This window comes from Lutra lutra, chromosome 4, assembly GCF_902655055.1.
Source record: "Lutra lutra chromosome 4, mLutLut1.2, whole genome shotgun sequence".
NCBI lineage: Eukaryota > Metazoa > Chordata > Mammalia > Carnivora > Mustelidae > Lutra > Lutra lutra.
Window position 1 is genome coordinate 177,282,483 of NC_062281.1, and position 19,048 is coordinate 177,301,530.

The following is a 19,048-nucleotide window of genomic DNA, read 5'->3' on the forward strand; positions in this document are numbered from 1 at the left end:
CGGATGCTGGGAATGAAGGTCAGAGACCTGGGAGTCACAATCCCCTGCTATGGCCCAGAGATTAAGCAGTGGGGTTTGGGATCAGACTGTCCCCGGTCCAGCTCCCAAATGAGAGAACCTGGGCCCAGCTCCCCTCATCTCTAAAATGGAAATGACAATTGCCCCATTTCACTGGGTCTTTGTGAACGGGCCCTGCTGTGTCCAGTAAATCACAGCAACAGCAACAGCAGTTTCCCTTCCTGGGCTGTCCAGCTACTTCCCCCTTGGTAACCAGGCCCAGGCAGGGCACATTCCCATCAGTGGGGATAGGCCAGGCAGGGGGCCTGGAGCTAGGGACTGGATAACAGATGTGACCTGAAGAGGAGGTAGGTGAAAGTGCTGAGCCCAGCCCCCAGGCCACAGCAGGAGCTCTGAACTGTTGAATCCGAATCCTGCTTCCTGACCCAACCAAAATGCTCAGTCGAATTCAGGAAGGGGGAGGGGTGCTGTTTGTGGATTAGCCAGGACTTCTGTGCTCTGGTCACCCTTGGACTTCTAGGAAAACTAAGAGTTGGAGGGGCTAAACCCGGAGCTCAGAGCTTGGGACCGGGGTCCCTGAATGAGGAGGAAGCGGTGGTGGGGTTTTGAGATTTCTGGAGCAGCACTCACGTCAAAACGTCTTGCTTCCCTCAGTAGGAAACCCTTTCAGGAAGGGAGAACGTCCCCAGACTCAGAAAGCCGGTCCTCCCCTCTCTCTTCTTCGTCTATCATTTAATTGGGGCGCCCCAGAAAGTCGCAGACCCTTTGGCTAATCCCTTGATTCCCTATTCGACTCATTCCATGCTCAGACCCCGCCCCTTCGCTCCCACCCGCAACCTCCGCTCAAGCCAGAGCCCCCCGCAGGGAACAAGGAACGAGGGAAACCCCCCTAGTCCTTCGGGAGAACCACCACCCTTGGTAAATGGAGGACGTGCCCCTCTCCCCGACGGAGGGCCCGCGCTCAGTCCCCGCGGGCTCCCGGCCGCGCCGTCGGGGCAGCCGGCTCGGCCCCGCCCGCCCCGCACGCCGAGCGGCCGGGGTGGGGACTACAAGTCCCGGCGTGCCGCGCGCGCGCTCCCCCCTGGGGTTCCGGATGGTGAGCGGCGAAGGTAAGGCGAGCTCGCAGAGGCAGCGGCGGCGGCGGCGGAGACGGAGAGAGGCAGGCAGGCAGGGCGAGGGCGAGAGACGGAGGGAGGGAGCGAGCGAGGCAGACCAGACAGACAGACAGGCGGGCGGGCGGGCGGGCGGGCAGAGCGAGCCACCCGCCAGGCTGCGCTCAGCCCCGCTCGCAGCGGAGAGAGCAGAAGGCAGGAGGAGGGAGGGGAGGAGGAGGAGGGAGGGAGAGAGGGAATCCAGCTACCACCACCCAAAGCCAGCGTCTGCTTTCTGTCCTCATTTCCTTTTCCCACCCAGCTCGGAAAGCAGAGAAAGGCAGAGAGAGCGAGAGATAGAGACAGTCAGAGAGACAGACAGACAGCCAGAGAGCGGGAGGGAGGAGGGCGGAGGAGGAGGAGCAGGAGGAGGACTACGCGGGGCGCGTTCCCTCCCAGGTTTGCAATGGGGGGGTGGGGGCGGGGGTGTCCAGGGCTGTGAGAGTGTGTGCGCGGCGGGGGGAGCGAGGGGGGCGCAGAGAGCGAAGGAGTGATCGAGGTGGGGGGGGCGCCGCGGGAGCGGGGGGCCGTGTCCAGCGGAGTTAGCGGCGGAGAATGTGAGCCGAGACGCGAGCCATGCTGTCAGCAACGGCAGGCGGCTCAGGGCTCCTCCACGACTCCTCTCCCCAGCAGCCGGGCGCCCGCGTCCCTGCCGCCGCCGGAAGACTGACGCCCCCCAAAGCCCCTCGCCTGGCTCGGACCCACGGAGCCGGCAGCCCAGCACTCCGGTGAGTGGCGCCTCCTCCCGAGCCCTAGACCCCGCTGGGGACCGGCCGGCCGGGCTCTTTTGTGCAGCGCACCGTGGTTGGGGGGGCCCGCGCCCCCTCCGCGCGCCCCGGTCCGGTCCGTGGGACCCGGTGGCTGCGGTGCCCGCGGTGCGATCGGTCTTTGTTTCCACCGGGGCCCGCGGCTCGGCTGGGCTCGGCTCGAAGCCTGGCAGGCAGCGCCGGGAAGGGGGAGGGGGAGGTGGACGAGAAGGGGGGGGCGGGGAGGGGGGGTTCTCGGGTTTCCTGGCCGCCCCGCAGCTCCCCCGGCTCGGGGGCGAGGTGCGCGCCCAGCGCTGCCGCGCGCCCCCTCCTCCTTCCTCCTCCCTCGGTCTTTGGATTTAAAACTGCAATTTGCTCTCCAGCTTGCTGAGAATGTGGTGGTGGGGGGGGGAGAGAATGAAGGGGGGACCGTGGGAGCGGAGAACAAGGCTGGATTTTAGGAACGGCGCTGGGAAAGGGGGAGACTGCGGAGGGAGGAGCCCCTCCCCTCCAACCCCCAAATCCCAAGGTTCCGCTGGTGCTCTGGGAGTTGAGGGGCGGGGACCTAATGACCCGGAGGGGGTGTGGGGCGGAGGAGGGATTTGGGGGTGGCCAGGGCCGGAGGGGTTGGGCCGCGTGCCCGGTTACCTGGCGAACAAAGTCGGCTCACTTTTGCATAAATAAATAAATAATTGCCTATCAATGCGTTTCCTCTGGGGCTCAGATTGAATTGGGCCCCCTCTTCCCCAGGGGGTGGGGTGCTGAGTGACAGCTGTCAGCCCCCTGGGCCGGGAGCTGGGGGTGAATTGCTGAATCCGTATGCCTTTTGGCTAAGGGCGCCTTCTCCTGCTGGGTCCTGGTCCCCGGGCAGAGCCAGAGGGGCAGGGGGCTGGCTCGGAGTCTAGGAAATAACCTTGTTTCCTGTTCTACAGGAAAAGGGACAGCGACCCAGAGTTTGGGGGCTGGGGATGAGGACTAATGGGAGCTGGAGGGGTTCCCTAGCAGCCTGACCCCCCCAGCCTCCTGCCAGGCGAAGGGGCCAGCTGAGGGAGGAAGGATGTGGGCCTTGCTGGCCGGAGGCGGGAGCTGGGGCTGTCCCTGAGGCGGGCAGCGGGCACAGAGCGGGAGGAGGGAGAGAGAGAGAGAGAGAGAGAAGCGGGGGCGGGAATTCTCTACCGCAGACCCTGGGGGCCAGGGCCAGATGTGGAGGGGTGGGGAGTCCCCCCTCCCTCCTAGCTTGGGGGCCCTGGGGCTGGGCTGGGAGGGGCTGAGCCTGGTGCCCTCGGTTCTGCACCAGTGCCTGACTGGCAGGGCCAGCTGAATTTGGGCCCAGGCGTCACCCTGGGAGGCAGGGCCAGGCTGCACCAGTCTGGTCCCTGAGCACAAGGAGGGACCCTTGGGGGGCCTGTGCCTGTCTGGCTGGGCAGGCGTTTCCCGCCGGACCAGTTGGTGTCAGGCGGGACTTGGCCCCAGCTCCCTGGGCAGAGCTCAGGGTGTGAGGACAAGCTTTGCCTCCGGGTCAGGGTGGCCACAATTCTGTCCGCTGCTGCTGCTGCTGCTGGCGGGGCGGGGGCATGTGCCCGGGCCTGGGCAGAGTCCTGCCAGGAGTATTTGGGGTGTTTCTATTGTTGGCTTGTTCCTGTTCCGTGTGGCCCCACGTGTGTGTGTGTGTGTGTGTGTGTGTGTGTGTGTGTGTGTAGCTGTGTGAGCTGGGGCTTTCAAGTGAAAGATTACCAGTGTGTCCATTCCCCCCCCCACCCCTGGTGTGGAGGGGGGCAGGCTGGGTTGTGGTGGTGAGCTGTGGGGGGACCCCCCAGGTGGCATGTGCATGCCGCTTGCCATCTCCCTCCTTTGAGCAGATGTATATTTATTTTTATAGCAATGGAAAATCAAACTGGATAGTAAGTTGAATTCATTTTTTTTCTCCTGCTGTGTCAATAGTTGGAATAACCCCCAGAGACTGGTGAACTTCTTGCCCCAGAGCTCCCACCCTTCCGAGGTTTGCATAGAACAGTGAGGGTATGAGCTTAGGGGGACCAGTGGGCACCAGTCCAAACCAGTGACTCTTGTCCCTCTTGGTCTGGCACTGGGGCAGGTGCCTGGGTGGGCGGGTACTCCCCCCTCCCCAGACGTCCCCCACCCCTCCCCCGGCCCCAGGCCCCAGGGTGTTGTCTGGCCTCAGCCATCTCCTTGGTCAGTACCTAAGCTGTGCCCAAACCCTTGGGGACGTTCTCCTGGTGGGCTCCCTCCTCCTGCCTGGGCTCCCGGCCCACGTGCTGATATTTATTTTCTGTAGTAAAATCCATTTTTAATGCCGTTACTTTTGAAATAATATAGAGAGAAACAAATGTGATGTGTTTAAGTTGCCCTCTGTGAGTTTTTAATGTGATCTATGGCTGAGGTAGTGATGGAAGAAGCTGTTGGGCTTGGAGAAATTTGGTGTCATAAAGAAAAAGAGCTTGCTGTTTATTACGGTTGCTGGGCTGGGGGGTCTGGAACAGGGTCGGGGGGCAGGGAGCCCCAGCACCCCCAGATGCTGTGGGTGGACAGCATAGCTTCTCAGTTTGGGGGTATGCAAGTTACAGGGTTGTTTTGCATTGCTTCCCAGACCTTGAGTGGGACTTTGGTGAGGGGGGCTTGGGGGTTGGGGGGCTCTGTTAACCCCATTCCACCTGCTTAGATCTTGGCAGGGAGGCTTTTGGACCCCCTGCTGAGCTAAAGTGGAGGTCTACTGTTGGGAGGTTGGACTTGAACCCTACAGGAGATTAAGGGGTGGGATCTCCACCTGAGGTTGTAGCTGTATTCCAGGCTTGAGGAGCCAAATGTCCCTGGCTGGAAACTTGGGGGGGAGGGTCGGGGGGAGCTGCTGCTCTGGACTGGCAGAGCCCTAGAGGGACACTGCTGGTTCTCAGATCAGTCTGGAGCATTGACTTTGAGCCACTCCCTCCACTTGGCTTCTGTTTCCCATTGGCTAGGGGCTTTCTCATGGCTAACCTGATCTCCTTCATTTCCCTTCATACCTCCTATGTCCCCCCCACCGCCGACCCCCGACCAACTTTTTTGTTTGTTTGTGAAATACAGAGCTCTGTGTCTCATGCCAGTCACCCAAGACCAGGGGGTGCTGTGCTATGCCTTCATACCAGATGCCCAGACACTTCTGGTCTGGTTGAGTAAGGTCAAGCAGACTCACTATTATGGGATGGAGACCAGCTCTGTCTCTGGGCCCCCTGGGTCTCTTGGGACAGCTCCGAAGAGGGGGGAGCCAGGATGGGGAATGCAGGAGGGAGCAAGGATAACATTGTTGCTAATGCCAGCAGATGGGCCCCCCCAGGGAGAGAGCTAGGGGACTGAGGAGAGGGGAGGAGAGACCCAGACAGCCACGTGCCAGGTAGAGAAAGGGAAAGATGGTGGCAGAAGCCAGTAATGAGGGAGTGAGAGAGCAAGCAGTAGAGGGGAAGAACCAGGATTACAGCCCCTGGAGGTAGGGCCCAGGGGACCAAGAAGGCCCTAGGCATGTGCCATTCGCTACCCCACAGCCTGGAATAAGCAGGCATTGTTTTTGGAGGAGAGACAAGCAAATGTCTCTGGGAAGAGGGAGGAGGACAGGTGGACTAGAGAGGGAAAGATGCCCACAGGAGGAGGGAGAATAGGGATCCAGGGGGATTCCAGGGGTCAGTTGTCTAATGGTCCTGCCCCAGGGTAGCATCTCCCTTCTGCCTTCTCCAAAAGTCTGGGAACAGAGCAGAGCTGTTCTTTGGACCTGGGGGTGGGTCCTGAGGCAGGTAGGTGCCCACAGGTTGTGTGTGCTCCATGCCAAGAGGCACCTGGGATTTTAAAGGCGGGGAACATTAGAGTCCCAGAGATGCCAGGGGTATCGTCCCATTGGACCTCCTCACACATTGTTTGACAGGAGAAATCCCAGTCTAGGGAAGGGACTCATTTGTCCAGGGTCACAGATACTTGGCAATGCCAGGCCTGGGACCTAGGCTCTTTGCACTCTAGCAGTCTGTAGTTAGAGAATAAGGACAGCTGCAGGGGGCCTCCTGGGTGCAGAGGGGGCCTGGAGCCTGGAGAGAGGAGCAGGCGGGCACCCTTGTGGCCAGAGTCCCCCCAGGGGAGGGGGAGGCGCCGCTGCCGGGAGAGAGAGGGAGGGAGGGGAGAGAGGAGGGGAAACAGTGAGTCAGGCTTCCAAGAGCTGAGGATGAGAGAGCCAGGGCTGGGAGGGAGAGGGCAGGGAGGACTGCTCAGAAGCTCAGAAAGGGAGGGGGCCCAGCCTGGGCAAGGAGAGCTCTAGAGGGAGGGAGCCAGCCTCTGGCCCTGGCCCAGCGGTAGGGCTGTGCAGCGGGAGCAGCCAGTATGGACTTTGCTCATGGTAGGTCAGCGTCCCTTTCTCTGTGATTCCACACCGGGGTCTCAGGAGGAATAATTGTGACCTCCCATCCCTTCCTCAGTTTTCCCATCTGTTGTGGGACTGTGGGATTTGGACTGTTCTTGGAGAGGGAATGGGGGGCACAGAGCAGACTGGGAGGGTACTGAGGGATGTCACATAGCTCCTGGCTGGGTGCTGGAGGTCCTCTTGGAGCCTGCCACCAGCACAGGGCAGGGCACATGTCTCTGGGGTGGGGCTTCTTCTTGAGTCCTCTGAGTTGCTGGGTGGGAGAGTGGGGGTGGCAGGCCATGTGTGCTAGGGTTTGCTCTGTGCATGTGCGTGTGTGTGTGTGTGTGTGTGTGTGAGAGAGAGAGAGAGAGAGAGAGGATGAGGTGCTGGCCTGGCAGTGGTAGGTGGGCTGCATGGGGCCTCTCAGGATGGCGAATGCCTAGACAGGATCAAGGTCCCCACATGTCCAGAACCAACCTCCACTTGGGGATGGGGGAGATATTCCTATATCCCCCCTGCCCAAATCCCTATGGGTCAGAGGCTCTAGAGAAACTGGGAGGCAGGAATGGCCCCTGTGGGAGCTCCACATACCTAGAGCTGGAAAGAGAACTAGAGACATCCCCAGGGACTGCCTGGAAGGGAGGAGAGAAGGACCCCCCTCCCACCCAGCTGACAAGAAACTGAGCTCTTAGCCCCTTCCCTCTCCCATATCCTGGCACCCCCCCCAACCCCTCCCTCCAGGATCCCAGCATCTCTGCCATTGACTAGGGGATAAGGAAGGTGGGCACTGAAGATCCCTCTCCTGCAAGGCCTAGCTTTGGGGGGTGGGTGTTGTTGAAGTGAGGCCCCTTGCCTCCCCGCTTACCTGCGCATGCACAGACTCAGCTGCAGGGAGGCCCTGCTTTCTCTCCTCTTTCTGCTCTGGGGTCCTTGGCCTGGGAGCCCAGAGGAGGGGCCGCTTCTGCAGCTGGCTGGCCCCGAACTCCCAGCTCAGCCCAGCTGCTACTGAAGCTTCCAGAAGCTGCAGCTCTGCATCACCACCACCCCACCCCCCCAGCCAGGAGAGGCCTTTGCTGACCTGGGGGAGGGTACCTTGGGGAGCGAGTGGGCACCCTTAGAAGGACTAACACAGACAACCAGACAGATGGGCGGTGGAACAGATGGACAGAGACACCCACGCACAGGCAGGCGGAGAGAGACGGACAGATGGACCAGGACAGGGAGAGACGGACAGACAGAGGTGCTGGCAGAGAGAGGAGGAGTCAGAAAAATGGAAGAGCCTGGGGAGAGAGAAACAGAGAGACTGAGACATGGAGACACGGAGATCCCAGAAGGGAGACAAGGTGACTGAGATAGGAGGAGGAGAGACTCAGGGAGAGGGTGAGAGACAGGAAGAGATAAAGAAAGGGGAAACCCAGACTCAGAGAAAGAGAGAGAGGAGAGGCGGAGAGGCTTGAGGCTACAGACCACAAACAGGGATTTGATGAGAATCTGGAAGGTGTTTTCTCCTGCTTCCCTCCCCAAACCCTTGGGCCAGCCAAGTCTCCATTCCTTCCACCCCCGGCTCAGTTTCCAGCTGCTAAAGAGGTCAGAGAGAAAGAGAGAGAACAAGAGAGGGAGAAGCACGCAGAGAGACCCCCTCCTCCCTGCTTTCTTTGTAGGGGAGGGAGTTACTCAGAGCAGTTTTCCCAGCCCTGACCCCTGCTCCAAGATGGACATATCTCTTGTGTCAGAAAATATCACACTCATCACTCACTGGGTGTCTTCCTTGTGTAAATGCACTCCCATCTTCACACCTGTCCGCACAGGCCTAAACACACACACACACACACACACACACACACACACACACACACACTGTGACGTGAATATCTCCCCTCACACTCATCCCTCATCTCACAGTGTAACTGGGGAACGCATACCTATGCTTCCTCATCCCTAAAGGCAGTGACACGCATGCCTCGTCACGGGGTCCCAGGACGTGCTGATACATGCACGCACACAGTCACACCTTCACCCAGACAGTGGCGGTCACGCCAGAGCAGAGGGAGGGCTCTGCCTAGAGGTGAAGCTCAGTGGTCCCAGGTGTCAGGGTGAGGGTGGCATACCCTCCCCGCTCCTTCCCAGCCGGCAGTGGGGGGAGGCTGGGGGGCTGTCTTGACGAGCGGGAGCCTTCCTCAGGACTTGGCTGGTGGGCTGAGTGATGGGAGAGACACTCTCTGAGCCCTGGGGAGGCTGAGTGTGTGCACTACCTGCAGACATGTGCACGTATGTCCGGGTACAGCGTGGCGGGTGCCTGTGACGGCGGGTGCCTGTGACGGCGGGTGCCTGTGACGGCGGGTGTGAGGAAGAGATGATCGTGTGTGAGGTGGGACATGGGTGTGACGGGGAGATCCAAGGTGCGTGGAGCGTGTGGGGGTGTGTGCGACGGCTGCTCGTCAGGCATGTGTGTGCTGACGTGTGTGCCTGTCACAGGTGCGTGCTGCCACCTGGGTCTGCAGAGTGGGGGGGTGTGGTGAGTGTGTGGACACACAGGTACAGGGCCCTGGGGGCGAGCTGCATGTGTGTGAGGGTGCAGTGTCATGCAGATGTGAAGGTGTGGGGGGGTTTGCGTGTGGGTGTAGGCAGTGTGCGTGTGTGTGTGTGGAGGGGGTAGCTGCCTGGGTGAGGCTGCGAGCTCGCAGCCAGGCTTGGAGGGCTGTTTTCCGAGGCCAGGATGCTGCTGGAACAGAGGCCGTCCGCATGAACACACGCGAAGGGGCTCTGAGGCTCACAGTTGGGCACTGACCCACACAGACGCACAAGGACAGACATACCCGCCCCTGTCCTCCCTCTTCCTCTCTCCTGGTGTCAGTGGTTTTCAAAGGAGCCTCCATGAGGACTGTTTGCTGTGCAGCTCCCCCCAGCCCCCAGCCTGGGCCTCTTCAAACACAGTGATGCCCTCCAGGCAGCTTTGTGGAAGCTCCTGCCTCAACCATCTGAAGGCAGATGGGTGGGTTGAGATCCGCTGCTGCCCCCCAGGGAGCGAGGAGGCGGCTCTGCTCCTCTGGCCTGGGCGCAGACTGAGACAGATGGACGAACCCCCCTTCCCCGTTCTCCACATCCCCTCTCAGGGTCTGGGGGTGGGCAGGCACCCTCCTCCACAAAAGAGGGGTTCCAGCAGGCAGCCCCTGAGCAGAGGCTAGGACTCTGCCCATCATCTCCCCAGAGGGGCACCTATCCTCACCCTGAGCCCTATCGCGTGTCTGAGCATAGGGGCCCAACTGTAGCCCCCAACACCTGAATACCCAGCTGCCCCTCCTCTGCTTACCGCTCCAACACCCCTAAACACACGACTGCTCCAGCTACAAACACTTCCACACATATCCACCCTTCTGACACCCCACTGCCCCATATACACACCTGGCCCCAGCATGCCCCAAACATACAACCACCACACAACTTCCCACACACACATACAGTTACAGCCCTAGTCATGAACCCAAACCCAGATTCTTAGGATCCCCAGCATACACCCAACACACACAGACACACATTTATTAACCCCCTCTTGAGCCCCCCACCTTCCTGGATACACACAGGACCCTAGAGCAGCCCTAACACCTTCCCCGTACTCGAACTTTCCCCAACACCTCACCAGTCGCACACTCAGACTCTCCCTACAGCCCTAGCGTTTCTCCCAGCTGCAGCCCTGCACCTCCGCGAACACACCAACCAACCCCTACACCTTTCTGGACACACAGCCTCCCCCGCTCACCACACACACGCACACTGCCCGCTCAACACCCACTCAAACAAGAACACCCTCTTCAGCCCCGCCATGTACCTTGAACACAGACATAGCTTCGGTTCTGCTTCACTTCTAAACAGATAATGTCCCCCCAGCTTCTCATACCTTCCCAGGCACGCACATGCACACACACCTGCACACACACGCACACTCCCCCATAGACTCAGCACTTCAACAGGCTGTCCCCTATATGTCCCCAGCAAGCCCCAGCTCCAGTCCTTTCCTTGGCCATCTCAGGGCCCAGGGACAGCCCCACACCTCGCAGCTCTGTCCTACCCCCGACCCCCAACATACCCCAGCTCAGTTCCTCTGTAGCTCTCACCCCCAGCCCCACACATGTCAGCACCCCTCCCCCCCCGCCACAGCACTCTCCATCACAGCTCCCCCACCCCAACTCTTGTCCAGGCCCCCCTCCCCACCACACACACCCTCCCAGACAGCCTCAGCCATCCCTGCACACACACTTGCTTGCTCTTGTAGCTCTCTCCCTCTCTGCTGTCCAGTCCTCCCCCACTTCCCAGAGCCTCCTCTGCCTGGGGAGGCATCTCCGCCCCCCTCCCTGCCCCAGGCCTTTCATTCCTGGACAGTGAGGCTGTGCATCTGGTTCAGAGCTGCCCCACCCAAGACCCTGTGCTCTGGGCACCCTGGCCTGGGCTTTGGGGGTTTGGGGCCTCTTTGGGGGCTCTTGGCACCTGGTCACCCTGGTCTCTCAGCCAAGAACTCTGAGTACCCAGCCCTGCCCCGGCTCTGGCATGTATGCTGGGGGGGGGGTGGGCAGGGGGATTTACCCCGGCCTGCACATTCTCAGGTGCTTGCCAGCCTGCCCCCCTACCCGGGCTTACCTGAGAGGGACATTGGGCCTGGGGCTTCAGGGAGAGAGATGGGTGAGATGTTGGCTTGATATGCCCCCCCCCAATCTGGGCTTCGGGACTTGGTCTCCCTGGGAGTCAGTTCCGACAGTGAAGGTTACTTTACTAGATGCATGATTTTAAACGGAATCTCCACCATCTGTTCCACCCCCTAATTACAGATGCACAGAATCCGCCTCAGAGGGCAGCGTGAGGGGAGTGATTTAGAGGCTGAGCTGCTTCTGCCTGCATTAGGGCTGGGAAGATTGGGGGGGGTGGCTCTGGGTATTGCTCGCACCCCCCCACATCCCATTTCTTTCCCAGGGGCCCCTCATGCCTTTTCTTGCTGGGAAAAGGCTCAGAGAAAGTTTCCCCCAGCCCCCAAGACCTGAAAGAGGAAGCCACTGTATTACTGAGGGAGGGGTCCCCAAGATACCGCCTGTGTCCCAGGCCCCAAGTCCTGGGATGCCGGCTCCATTAGAGCCTTAAAAAATTCAGTGGATCGATCTCCTGCCTGTTTCTTTGCCCTGGGGAGCCACAGACTCTGGCCTGGCCCAGCTGTCTGCCCACCCCAGGGGTAGCAGAGATCGGTGAGTCAGAGTGGGGGTCAGAGCAGAGAGGTGGGAGCAGGTGGGAGAGGTGGGAGCAGAGAGGGGGCCTCTCAGTTCCAGCAGCAGAGGACACGGGCTGGCATACCAAGACCCAGCAGGTGTGTTCGCACATCTGTGCCCCTCCACCTTGGTGCCACTGTGATGCCTAACCCCAGTTTGAGCCGTGCTTTGTGGGGCTAGACCAGCACGGGGGGGCCGGAGGGGCCAGGGCCTGAGCCCTCAGGGTTCCGAGGGTCACCAGAGGGTCACCGGGCTACATACACTCTGAGGACCAGTCTGCCTTTGCCCACAGGTGCCAGGGACCTGGCCCCCAGCCCAATTGGTGGTGGCAGCGGCGGGCACACTGCGGTAGATGCTGGAGCATTCACTGCAGGGAGAAAGGGAGCGAGGTTGGGCTGGAGGAATTTTAAAGATTGCTGCAGGCAGGAGGGTCTCTGGAACCCCGTGGAGCGGGCAGTCATGCAGAAGTAATCCTATCGCCGCCGCCTGCCTGGAGGAGTGGAGGGGAGAGGGGCCAGGGAGGGGAAGGATGGAGCAGTAGCCCCGTTCCCACCTCAGCCCCTGCCCTAGCCAGCTGCGGAGGGCGCCAAGGACCCCGGGGGGCCTTCCCGGAGGAGGCACCTTGTCTCCTCCATTCCACTGTGGCATGTGCCCCCTGGAGGGGCAGTGTCGCAGCTGTTGCTCAGCTCCAAGCTCCGGGTATTATAAATAATGCAGCTCAGAGGTGGGGGCCAGCTCAGCCCCCGGTCACCTTGGGTCACCCAGTGTGGCGTCTCCAGCTGGCAGGCCTGTGGCAGAGCCCCTCTCCCTTCCAGCCTGCTCCTCCTCTTTTGCTGTGTGAGTTTGGGCCAGAGGCCCAGCCTCTCTGGGCTGGGGTTGTGGGGCGGGGGGTGGGAGGGGTGGGGGGCAAGGAATGTGGAAGAACCCAGAAAGCCCTGTCCTTTTGTCCCACCCCCAGCCCTCACCGGTTAGCTGGTAGTTGGCTCAGCCAATCCAGGCCGGGAAGGGCAGGCCTGCTCTAGCGGGGCCTCACCCATTCCGGCTCCTCCATTTTGCAGATGGAGTCACCGAGGCCAGAGAGGGAAGGATGGCCAAGGCCAGCCAGCTGATGAACCCCTCCTTCCCGCCCCATTCTGCTGTCACTCAGGCTCTTCTCAGCCTCAGCTCAGCTAAGAGCAGGGCCTGGGGGGGGGGGTGGGCGGGGGATGTTTGGGAAAGTGGTTGCGGCTGAGAGGTTGCCATGGCGATGCTGCAGGATGCCGAGCTGAAGTGGGGGTCCTACAGGGTCTCTGGGGCCCCCAGCTCCACACCCCTGTGGTCTTCTCCTCCCCATCTCCTGTCCCCCACCCAGATGCCTGTCAGGCGGCTTCGGTGACAGGCCGGGTGGGTGACAGGTGGTGCAGGTGATGGGCTGGGTGGGTGACGAGCTGGGTGGGTGACAGGTGGTGCGGGTGTGAGGCAGGCAGGTGACAAGCTGGGTGGTGACGGGCCCTGCTGATGACAGGCAGGGGGTGTGGTTGGCGAGGATGCCGTCTCCTGGCTGGTGGCCTATTGGAGCCCCCCGCCCTCGTGCGTGTGCACACACATAGACTCTGGGCGCAGAGCTTGGGGCTAAGATACTAATGAGGCTTATTACGTGTGGAGGGGCAGGTGCCCAGGCTCACTAATGAGAGGCCTTTAACAAATAGGGGAGACAGCTGGGGGCTTCAAGGAATTTGGCTGGCCCTCCTGAGCTGAGGCCCTGGGGGTCCCAATCTGGCTGGAGGATGGCTCGTTCTCCAGCCAGGTTGGGACCCCTCCTCACCTCCCCTGAGGCTGCTTGGATTCGTGTTAGTGCTACCATGACAGAAGAGCTACCATCGTTCAAGCATTTCCTCCCCCGCACCAAACCCTAGGTGCCTGTTCTCTTTTCAGCTCGACCAGTTACAGGAGGGAGGCCCCATTACCCATTCTATAGATGCACAAACTGAGGCTGAGAGAAGGCAAGGGACTTCTAACGTGGTTTCTGTTACAGCTGGAATTTTAATTCCGGTCTTTCTGTCTGTCCCCAGAACATGCCCTTAACCACCCCACCAAGAAAACTCAGGTCTTAGTTCAGACTCAGACCCTCTTTCAGGGCCTCAGTTTTGTACTTCTGGAAAACAGATGTGTGGTGGAGGGGTACTCACCATAAGCTCATCGGGTCTGTCTTGGGAGGCTTTGGGGGGCTCTGCCAGGTACCTACCTGCCTCAGTGTCACCCCATGTGGCCCAGATTCTGGACTGGAGAGAGGGCAGGGCTAAATGCTGAGAAAGCTGAGCTGAAGAGGGGACACCTGGGATATATGAGCCACTTCCTGCCCTGTGCGATGGGGAGACCAAGGCCTGGAGAGGAGCAGCAACCGCGCAAGGTCACACACTAGGTGCGCTGGAGGGCCTCGTGGGATCCCAGGTCTCCCTGCCGCTTGAAAGGGCAGGGCTGGGTGTGGTGCTTGGCGGGGAAGCGGCTTCCTCCTGGGCCCCACCCACCAGCCTTAGCTTCTGCCCTGGAGCTTGTGAGCCCCCAGCTCCTAGGAGGGTGTAGGGGGCCGTTGGCTGCGTCTTTAGGGCCATGCCCCCTCCCCATCAGTCTGGGTCCCCAGTGTCAGTTGAGCCCCTCCCTTTGGAACCCATTGGGGTGGAAACTCCCTGGCAACAGCTGATGGATGGGTTGGGACCCTGACATTGGCCTGGGGCCACAGCATGACCCTGGAGGGACCAGGCTGGGGCTGGGGGCTTGGAGGGGGAATTTAAGAGAGAAGAATTAGGCTCGTAAATCTTGGAGCAACTCAGTTCTCCTCCTCCTCGACCTTAATCTCTTACCAAACCTGCTCTCCAGCTGTACATCCAAGACTGGGGCTTGAGGGACTCCACCTTCCCATTCCCTTTACCCTCCAACTGATGTGCAGCCCTTCCTGGAGTCGTAGGTAGACTTGCAGCCACTGCTCTTGGGCAGGACTAAGACCTTGCGTGTCCAGACTACTGGGTTTGGCCTCAGATTCATAGTGGCAGGTAGGGCAGAGGGCTTCAATGCCTCAGTTTCCCCAGTCTTGAGTTTTAAATCCTCTCTTGGTGCCTGTCCGCTCAATCAGGAAGGAGCATTAAGACCAAGAGGGATTTTGCAGCTGCAGGACACAAGGCCCTGTCCTCAGAAGCCCCAGTCTGAGATGAGAAGCACAGCCCTGGCCTTGGGAGCCCTCAAACCCAGAGGTGAGGTCTAGAACCCAGTCTGGGCGTGTGCTGAGGTTCAGGTGGGAAGTGGGTGGTGCCGGGTAGCTGGCCTGTGATGGTTTTCTGAAGCAAAGCCTTTGGCTAGGGGGAGGCCCCAAGGTGGGGGGGTAGATTAAGGGGGTTGGTTTGCCTAGGAGCTTGGAGAGCCATCTTTGGTTGGGGGTGGCTGGAAGTGTCGGCTTTCCCACAGGCCTGGGCAGCATTAAACTGGAGTTCTGGGGCCTTCCTGGCTCCCCAGGGAACCCACTGCTGCCTGGCCCTGGGGACCCAGGCGTCCTAGCGGGTGAGGGCGGGTCTCCAGCAGGCGTCCTGCCAAACCCCGCAGCCTGCTCACCAGGAATCTTGTTGCTGAGAGATGGAAAATCCCGGGCGGGCCTGCAGCTCATCCCTCCCCTCCGGGAGGAGGAGGGGCCCAAAGATTCCTTCCTGCATTTCCCCCCTCCCATCTGGGGCTGGGCTCTCCTTGGTAGTGGGTGGGGCTGGGGGGCCCAGGACAGGCCTCTAAGGCTCTCGGTCACATGTCCTGGAGCCCAGCCCAGCCCACAGTGGGCACCAGGGCACTCTGGAGGCAGAATGGGCCTGGTGCGGCTGAGGAGAGGTGGGGGTGGGGTGCCGAAGCCAGAGGGGGCCTGGATGGGGGCCGAGCCTGGCCCTGGCCCCACTGGCTCCCCCAGGGCGGAGGGTGAAGAGTTGGTTCTCTCCTTGGACAGGAAGACGAATGATCCCATTATGGGAGCGTGATTTTATTCCACGTGTCACGGAGTCTGAGATTAACTTGCTCACCAGTCTGTGACAAACCCCTCACACCCTCACACCCAACACACACACACACACACACACACACACACACAGACACACATATCCTTGGTCTTACGAACGCACATCCCACAGGCACAGATAAACATTTCCATAATACAACACACAGCAGAGTCTCACACACAGAGACACAAGCAGACACTCACACTTAGCTCTAGACCCACAGCCTCGGAAGCACAACATTCCCTCACACCAAGGCCACACAGACCCACGGCTCCAAACAGGCCACCCAGGGGGATGCTCGCAGCCCTACCGGGACAGGGACAGACACAGGCCAAGGACGCCCAGTGCCCTGTAGACACAGATAAACTTAGACACACATGAATCCAAACACAGTCATGCGGACAGGCACAGACCAACAGCCATACACACACCGAGACAAAGGCCCAGATACATACAGAGACAAAGACAGGCACAGACACACAGCCGGCGGTGCGCACACAGGCACAGGCGTGCACACCCGGACACAGACAAAGACAAATAAATGCCCAGAGGTTTAGCTGCGGACAGATGTAAGGAGCACGCACATCTGGGCCTCCTCGACCTCCTTGCCCGGGAACATGGTAATCTGGCGCCTGTGGCTCCGGGGAGAACTCTGAGGAATCTCTGAGTCGGAGCCCCCCACCCTGGGCCCAGGGCCAGCCCCCACCTCTGGCACAGGGCCCGTGGCCGAGGCCACGGCAGCCACACCCTCACTGGAGCTCCAACATCTCTACCCTGCCCTGCCCGTGGGACACATACAGGCCCGCCGTCTCCCCCTGCACAGGCTTAGCACCGCACCCCCCTGCCCACACAGCATTTCTCACTCGCACCCCCTCCTCGTAGTCCCCTTCTTGCTGGTTGTCTCTCCCAGCCACTCCCCACCCCCCACCCTGAGCACACATGCACCGCCTTGAGCATCTACACCCACAACCCTCACGACACACACCCTCACCTGTTCTCACTCAGACCCACCAATCCAACACGCGGGCTCTCCTTCCTGTGTGCCCTCGCCTTCTCCACAGACCCCCACAAGCCCACATACGGGCACTCCTTTACATCCTCACCTTCTCCCTCACAGACTCATTCACAAATGCAGCACACACACACACACACACTCCCCGACACACATCCTTACCACTTTCTCACATGCGTGCGCGCGCACACACACTTTCAGAGCCTCCCTCACACCATCGCTTTCCTTCCTCCGTCTCTCACAAACACTCCCTCTGCCAAGAGTGTAGCTCTGCCACAGAACAGCCCCTGACAGTATTTGTCACTGTTCTCCACCTCGTCCTTGGCCTTTCTGGCCTCTGTCCCTTCTCCTCCACCTCCAGCCCCGGACACTGCGGCCTTGTGTTCTTCTGTCATTGCTCTGTTTAGCCAACAATTATACATGGAGCATCCAGTCAACGGTGCTGATTGGGCCCTGATTATTGGTTAAGCACTGGGGACGCAGGGGACACAGGTCCTTCCCGTATAGAGCTCTCAATTTTGTGAACAGTTTGTTTGTTGCTTATCTCACCTGATGAGATTTTTAAGGTAACCCTTGGTCTTGTATGTTGAGGGATGTGTAGGAATTCACAGAAGAAGTAGGGGCAAGGTGTTCCAAACAGAGGGAACATCGTATGCAAAGCCTGGAAGTAAATCAAGGTACAGTATGGCAGGAGCACAGGGGCAGTGTTGAGACTAGAGGAGAAGATGCATAGAGAGCAGAAGCCAGGTGTCCCAGACTTCATATGCCTTGCTCACAGGTTTGGATCTCATCTAGTGGGCCACAGAGACTCCTGGGAAGACTTTAGAGCCAAGACAAGGTGGGGAGAGATGGGAGGCAGGGAGGCTAGTTGAGAGGCTTGAGGAGTCCAGATAGGAGATGATGCTGGTCTGATCTAGAGGAGGCAAATGGGATGGGAGAAGAGATTCATTTAGGAGCAAGGACCGGTGGTGTCCCAGTTCTAGAGCTGTGACCTTGGGAAGGTCCCACAGCCTCTAAGCTGGGCCCATCAGGTGAGGATGGGACAGAACGGGAGCCAGGCTCCTGGGTAGTAAATGCCCAGTCGGTGAGAACCACTGTTGTCAGTATGCATGGGACATGGGGGGCATCGAATGAGGAGGTGATTTCGTGAGCACTTACTGCGTGCTAGTACTGTACGGGGGCCCAGAGGTGTGGTCTGCGACTCTGGGCAGCTCACACACCTGAGAACCACAGGAGACAGGAGAGAGCTGAGCGTGGGGGGGAAGGCAAAGCACCCTGGAAGATTAAAGAAGGACGAGGCAGCACCCGGCAAGGTCTGGGTGGCTCATGGTGGCACTGGCATTGAGCCAGACCCTGAAGAGGCTGGTTGAACTTGGGCAGGTGGAGGTGGAGGGAGAGCTTCGGGACTATGTGGACAACAGCCCAAGGGCAAACCAAAGAGTCTAATCCGGCCCCTGTGCGAGACACAAGATTGGGGAGTCTTGGGGTGGAATCGTGGAGGAGGGACCTTGGCGGCCAGGCTGGGGTGGTCAGCATGGGGTTGATCTGTGGTGGTGACGTGGAATGGGCCCATGAGAGACTCCCTCCAGGCGCTGCTGCTAAGCTGTTGCTCAGGCAAATGCCTTGCCCTCTTTGGTCTCAGTGTCTCCATCTGTGTGATGAGGTGATCAGTGCTGTACAGGAGGGGATCCTGGTATGACGTCCCAAGGGTTGGTCTAGCCATCTTTGCAGGACATCTTCTGGCCTGGGATTCTGGGCCTCAGCAGTGCTTTTTTCCTGAGCACTTGGAGCAAAAGAAAGGAGCAGAGACAGATTTGAGGCCCTCTGAGTAAGAGACCCAGGAGTTTAGCATGAAAAGAGGGGTATTTTTGCCAGGGTCTGACTCCAAGTCCCAGAGGTAACCTAGAAGAAAAGGCCAAGGTCCCTCTTCCCTCCTGCCCTGACCCATGCAGTGGTAGATATGGGCCATATGCCCAGGAGGGCACAGTGCCCAGGCCCTGGCCCAAGGGGTATCAGGACCCTTCCTGCCCACTAAGGGAGGAGCAGGGCTGGAATTCAGGAATGCAGCCTAGGGCTTGGAATCCCCTGGGTCTGAGGAGCCAGGAGGCCCCTCTCAGGCTGGTGGAGGCACGTAAATGCCTGTGGGTTCCACCATTGATACTTGGGGTCACCAGAAGTTGTGGTATAAGGCAGGTTCTGGTGACCAGCCCCCCCCCACCCCCCCGCTGCCCTGGATCCTAGCTGCAAGGGGCCCTTTAAGCATCTTACCTGTGAGGTGGGGCTGGTAGAGAATTAATTTCCTGTGCTATTTTAATTTTGCTGTATTTAATTTGCTGTTTATTTTAATTAATTAACGGCGGGTAATCGTCTATCCTCACTTGCTGCCTCTGGCTCCTCTTTCTTTTCGGAGGGGTGGAAGGCCAGACCAGGTAACTGCTGAGTTAGCCATGGGGGAGAGGGAGAGCCCTGGGGGCATGTCACTGTTCC

The 19,048-nt window shown here is 59.8% G+C and overlaps 1 protein-coding gene across 5 annotated transcripts in view; it reads left to right on the forward strand.

The window, feature by feature from the left end:
• The first annotated feature begins 1,109 nt into the window (after nucleotides 1-1,109).
• AHDC1 (AT-hook DNA binding motif containing 1) overlaps nucleotides 1,110-19,048 on the forward strand; it is a 64,183-nt gene continuing 46,244 nt past the window's right edge. For 3 of the 5 annotated variants that reach the window (XM_047725063.1, XM_047725058.1, XM_047725060.1), the window contains exons 1-2: nucleotides 1,188-1,568; nucleotides 1,800-1,897. The gene's annotated coding sequence lies outside the window, so the exon portion shown is untranslated. Of the gene's footprint in view, nucleotides 1,128-1,187; nucleotides 1,569-1,799; nucleotides 1,898-19,048 lie in introns of those variants that run through there. The other 2 variants (XM_047725061.1, XM_047725059.1) reach the window with 2 other exon arrangements.